General features: G+C 53.2%; 1 long non-coding RNA gene across 1 annotated transcript; it reads right to left on the bottom strand.

The window, feature by feature from the left end:
- Positions 1 to 323: 323 nt before the first annotated feature.
- Positions 324 to 5278, bottom strand: LOC144319025 (uncharacterized). Its single transcript, XR_013384953.1, has 4 exons — positions 5150 to 5278; positions 2056 to 2178; positions 1905 to 1973; positions 324 to 1806 (listed from the first exon to the last, which is right to left on the bottom strand). It is a non-coding gene; the product is annotated as an uncharacterized LOC144319025 (long non-coding RNA).
- Positions 5279 to 5674: the final 396 nt, after the last annotated feature.

Genomic DNA, 5674 nt, shown 5'->3' with positions numbered 1-5674 from the left:
GGAGAACAGCAGTGACCAAGCCTTAACCTTGAAGCAGGTGTAGACATGCTTTCTCCACAAGTGGCGAGGTAATAAATGCTTCAGGCTCTTTGAACCATATGGTCTCTATACTAATGACTCAACTCTGCTGGTGCAACAGAAAAGCAGTGCTGGGCATTCTGGAAATGGGTGGGCGTGATCATGTTCCAATAAAACTTTACTTATAAAAACAGGAAGCGGGCCAGGTTTGTCCTGCAGGCCGTCGCTCTCTGACCCCTGTTCTCAGAAATGCCTGCCCACCCCCGATGCGCACACCCTCCCCTGACCCCTCTCATCTGCCCTCTGCTGCGTGACTCACGGACCCTCTCCCTGACCATGATGCTTCTGAAACCGGCTCCTCCCATGTGGCTTGCTAATTCCGCAGGTAAAAACTGCTCTAACAGTCGACTTCCAATGGGAGAGTGTTTTTATTTGGCTTCATGAGCCCCCTGCACAAAGGGCTTTATGGACCATATCGGACTATGGCCGATGGCAGCAGCATCCCCACATCACTGTCCAGCATAGTGCTTGGGGCACAATAGCGGGTGGACAAGCATTTGCAGAACGGATGCCCCAAGGCCATGCCCAGCCCTATTTTCTACATTCCAGTTGGAAGCTGGCAAAACTGGGGCACCTGGGTGGCTCACTCAGTTAAGCACCTGCCTTCGGCTCAGGTCATGATCCCAGGGTCCTGGGTTCAAGCCCTGCATTGGGCTCCCTGCCCCGTGGAGAGTCTGCTTCTCTCTGCCCCTCTACTTGCTCATGCTTTCTTTCTCTCTCCCATAAATAAAATCTTAAAAAAAAAAAAAAACTGGCAAAACTAAAAGGTGGGTTGGGATAGACTCATCCCCCCTCTGGTCGTCTTCTCTTTCCCCCAGGGGGTCTTGTGGCCCCCAATGTTTCCTCTCCATCCTGTGTTCACACTACAAGAGTCCTGACCCAGAACCCCAGCCCCTCACGCTGAGCCTCAGCTACCTCATCTGTGAAATGGACAGGGTGAAGGCCTGCCCCTCTTCCTGAGCTCGCTCAGAGGTGCACGCGAATCACTGTGTCGCTTGGTCTCTAAGATGCACAGTGAGCTGTCCCAGGTGTGCCTCTCAGCCCTTCCAAAAGGTGAAGTTAGCTCTACCTGTATAGACCAGGGACTCGGGGCACTGAGGAGCTGCTCTGAGGTCACAGCCAGCCAGTGGAGGAGCAGGGCTTGGACCCGGCCCCTTTGGGCCTCCCCTAACCCTTAGCCACCCTCCATGAGTCAGCGATATGTGACCGGCCACCCATGTGGCTCCTTTTGCTGGCACCTGCTTCTCTACCAACCAGCAGCTGCCCCCAACCCTCGTCGCCACCTATTCAGGGGCCAGGACAGGGAACAAGTTTCCAGGCCACCTTGTAGTGTTTCCAGACGGAGACAGCAGCGTGGTTGAGCAGTCCAGCGGAACACCGTCCCCTCTAGGGGTTCCAGATGCCTGGGCTCTGTGGGGAGGAGCTGCAGAATTGGCATCCATGGAGCTGGGTTTGAATCCCACGTCTGAGGACACAGCTAGCCCTGTGACCTTGGAAAGGGATTGAATTCTTCTAAGCCTGTTTTCTCATCTGCATAATAGGAATGGTAAATCATACACAGTTGGTTCTTGTTATTCACAGTATTTATATTCTATAAACTTACTGCAAATGCTGGATTAGCAAATTCTGAGCCATTGCTCTTAGGGGTTACACAGGGTTAGGTTCCTCTGAGCCACTGGTTGCATTTTTGTCCGCGGATCAACATGTAACCCGGTTTTCTGTGCAGTCCTGTTTAGAGACAGCTTATTCACCTCATTTACTACACATTGTTGATCGATGAACATGGAACTCTGAGCCGACGTAACTTGCGTCTGAACGAAACTTACCTAGCAAGTATTTCTCTCCGCGAAGCTCACCCCAACACTTTGGTGTTTTTTAGCACTTTGGTGCCACATCTAGGGACCATTTAAAATACTGAAATCACCAATAAAAAAAAGCCCACACACCAAAATTCAAAACCCATGGTGCCAAACAGACCTCAACAACGACATTTGTTTATGGTGTAGGAGCCAAAATGAGAAGGCAGCGTGTGGCTTTGTTCAACTTCAGCTGGCAATGCGCACAGGGGGTGACTCAGATTTCCTGCCGTTCTGCACATGCCTGTGAATGACCGCAGAAGCACCATGAGTATTGATTCTGGGGTTGCAAATAAATCCTCACGAGCAGGCAATTTTACAGATGCAGAATCTGCTACTAAATAATGAGGACCGGATGTGCGAGTGTGTGCGCGCACGCGCGCGTGTGTGTGTTCATACATGTCCGTAAACCCGAGGGTAGGTTCTTCAAATAAATATGCATAGGTGGGTGCGTGTATGTTTAAACTCCCTCCCTCTGAGAAAGAGGACCCGTAGCCCTGCTGCACTCAGCCACTGGTCAGAGCAGCCTGTGGAAACCTGCCCTGTTCTTTCTGCATCTCTAAACCCGTAACATTATTGAGAGCTTGCTCTGTGCCAATCTAAACTAAGCCCTTCCCAGGCCTCATCTCCTTTAATCCTCAAATGGTCCCATTAGTGTTTGGTACTATTATTTATCACCACGATAATCCTATGACAGGTGCAGAGAGGTTAAGCAAATTCCCTGTGGTCACACAGCCAGCCAGGGGGTGCAAACCTAGACATCTGGACAGCATGCACAAGGCCCCTTGCACAAGGCCTGGCCTGCCATGGTAGTCATCACAGCTGCCATGCTCTCACTGGGGGGTGGGACTGAAGCCTTTCTACGTGCCAAGCGCACCACGCTATGGGAGATGAATACATTATTATCCTCAAGAACAAAATTTCAGTATCCTAAGCTCGAGGGCCATGTTTAGCAGCAAAATCACCAACAAAACCCCACAAAAATGCGAAAAGCATGGCACTAAATGAGACCACAGAAAGGACCTTTGCTTATGCTATGAGAGCCGTAACGAGAAGTCAGAGTGTTCCCTCAGCTGGGAATACGTGTGTCTGATGACTCAAATGTCATTCGGCTCCGTGCATGGCCAAGAAAGCCTGAGAGTACTCTATTGAGTTGGGGGTGACAAATAAATTTTAGCATGTAGGTAAATTTGCAAACGCCGAATCTCTGAGTATTGAGGCTCGGTGCAGACCCGGGGATTTGTATTTCTTGAATATATTACAGTTCATTGCAGTCACTGTTTGTTTTCATGGTCGAAAGTTCAATTTTTATTCTTCTCGTCTTTGATGGCTTTCTCGCTTTCTTAAACAAGATTTTATTTGTTGATTTGAGAGAGAGAACGAGTACAATGAGCAGTGGGGAGGAGCAGACGTAGAGGGACAAGCAGACTCCCCAGCCGAGGAGGGAGCTTGATATAGGGCTCGATCCCAGGACCCAGGGATCATGACCTGAGCTGAAGGCAGACGCTTAACCAACTGAACCACCCAGGCTCCCCACTTTCTCCCTTTTTGATACAAGATACCCTAAGCTCATCTGGAGTCCACCATTTCTCCAAAGAGAAACCCTCAGTTCAGAAGAGATGGGAATTAGAAACCAAGACCTGAATAGTAGGTGTGCTCATTGCCGCTAGTGTGTCTGTTTTCTTTCAGTGTTTACACTGTGTCTCCCTAAGCAGTCAATGGGCTATTGGCGATTGTTTCTGGGTGAAGTAGGAATCTCACTTTGTTTCATTTCCAAAGTGGCTAATTGCAGGCAGCCCCAGTGGCTCAGCAGTTTAGCGCTGTCTTTGGCCCGGGGTGTGATCCTGGGGACCCGGGATCCAGTCCCATGTTGGGCTCCCTGCGTGGAGCCTGCTTCTCCCTCTGCCTGTGTCTCTGCCTCTCTCTCTCTCTCTGTGTGTGTCTCTCATGAATAAATAAATAAAATCTTAAAAAAAAAAAAAAGCCAAAGTAGCTAATTGCATGTTCAATCCTTTGCTGACTACGTGGAGAGGTCACCCTACTGCAGACTAAATTCTTCTGAGGACCCAAGTCTCTTTCTAGACTCTGTTCTAGTCCATGGATCTGTCGATTTATGTTGTCAGAGTGACTGCCCACTCTCTGTCATATGGTCTCTAAATTCCTCCCTGGACCATGGAATCAGGGTGCTAGACCCACACTGTCAGAGTCTAGTTCCAATGAAATCATGCTCCCAAGCCATTCAGATGATGTGATCAGGTAATACTTCTGTCCAGACGCTATTTTCTAGACCAAAGAAGGAAAGATGTTGAAGGCAAGTTCCCCAGGCCGTTGGGGATGACTCGCTATGGGGTTGGAGCTGAGTTGTGATGACTGGATAGAATTTTCTGGGCAAAAAAGGAGAGAGGGCAGTTGGAACAAGTATGTGTCAAAGCGAGGAGGCATCAGGCGATGGAGTCTGGGGCCAAGTCCCTAGAGTTGCAACAGGGGTGCGGATGAGGGGGTGTCCCCAGTGCCAGGTACCAGGAGGCCAGCAGAGTGGCCTCATGGGTCTGGTGTGATGAGACGAATCCAGGCCTGGCAAGCAGCTGCCAAGAGGGGCAGCAAAGGTCTGACAGGTGCCCCTCCTTTCCCAAAAGTCCCTCTGGGCTCTGAGGTTGGGAGCCAAGGCCAACTCTGCAGTGTCTGAGGGCATCTCCCTCCCCTCCCGGCCCTGGGGTGGGTTAGGCAGCCCTCCACCCTGTGGCCTAAGGGCCTCCTCTCCCCACCTTCCCCCCTAAGGCCTCCCTGTGCTTCCAGGGAGGTACAGGCCCGAAGAAAACCATGTGCCCACTGCAAGGACTGCCTCCCAGCTCACACTTCCTCCTCACTCCTTGGCAGCGCCCTTGATGTGTGTCCTGGGCTGGGGTCACAGGATCGTCCCTGGGAGCTGGGGGATGTAACTCCAGACCATTCGGGCACTGGGGGAGCACCCAGGAGGAACCTGCAACCCCGGCCCCCTTCCAACCTACCCGGAGGTGCCCTGGGCAGGGATAGGACCTCAGCCCGGGGACTGGCCCAGGACCCTTTGGGAGACAAGACTGGCCTCAGGCCCCTGAGGCGGAGTGGACCAGAGGTGTGGGCTCCTGGGCCCCCATCCCACAGCTGTTTCCAGAGACCCAGGGGGGACAGAGAGGGCTGCTAGGGCCCTGCCTGGCTGCAGGGCCCCCGTGACTCACCGAGCTGGCTCAGCGGAGGAAATCCCAGCCCCTCCCACTCCGGCAGCCTGGGAGCAGGGGCCCCTCCCCTCTGGGGGACCTGGGATCCCCCAGACCCAGCTGCACTCTGAGCTGCGTCCTGCCGGCTTTGTGACCTCAGTAGGCAAGCCCCCTCACCCCTCTGGGTCTCTCTCAGCCTCGTAAGATGAGGGGGTTATCTGGCAGGCCGGGCATGCAGCCCACCTTCTGAACACGGTCAGGGGGTCTCCACCCTGCCCTCCTGCCCCTTCTTCTTGGCGGACATGAAGGACCCTGGGCTGCTTGAAGGACCGGCATGGAGACAGGACACCTGCATCCAACCAAGAGACACCCACCCTTCCTGCCTCCCAGGGTTCCCTGGCGGGGGGGCGGGGGAAGCACACCTCCCCACCCACCCCCACCACCACCTCTTCCTTTGAGCCCGCAGACCCGAGGGCCCCTGGACACGTCTCTTCCCCTCCCGGCCTCAGGCCGCTCACTTCTAGGGACAGAGTTGGACCTGGTGAC

This window comes from Canis aureus, chromosome 8, assembly GCF_053574225.1.
Source record: "Canis aureus isolate CA01 chromosome 8, VMU_Caureus_v.1.0, whole genome shotgun sequence".
In the NCBI taxonomy this organism is placed as follows: Eukaryota; Metazoa; Chordata; class Mammalia; order Carnivora; family Canidae; genus Canis; species Canis aureus.
Note: the sequence above shows the minus strand (reverse complement) of the source record. Positions and strands in the feature narration are given on the sequence as shown.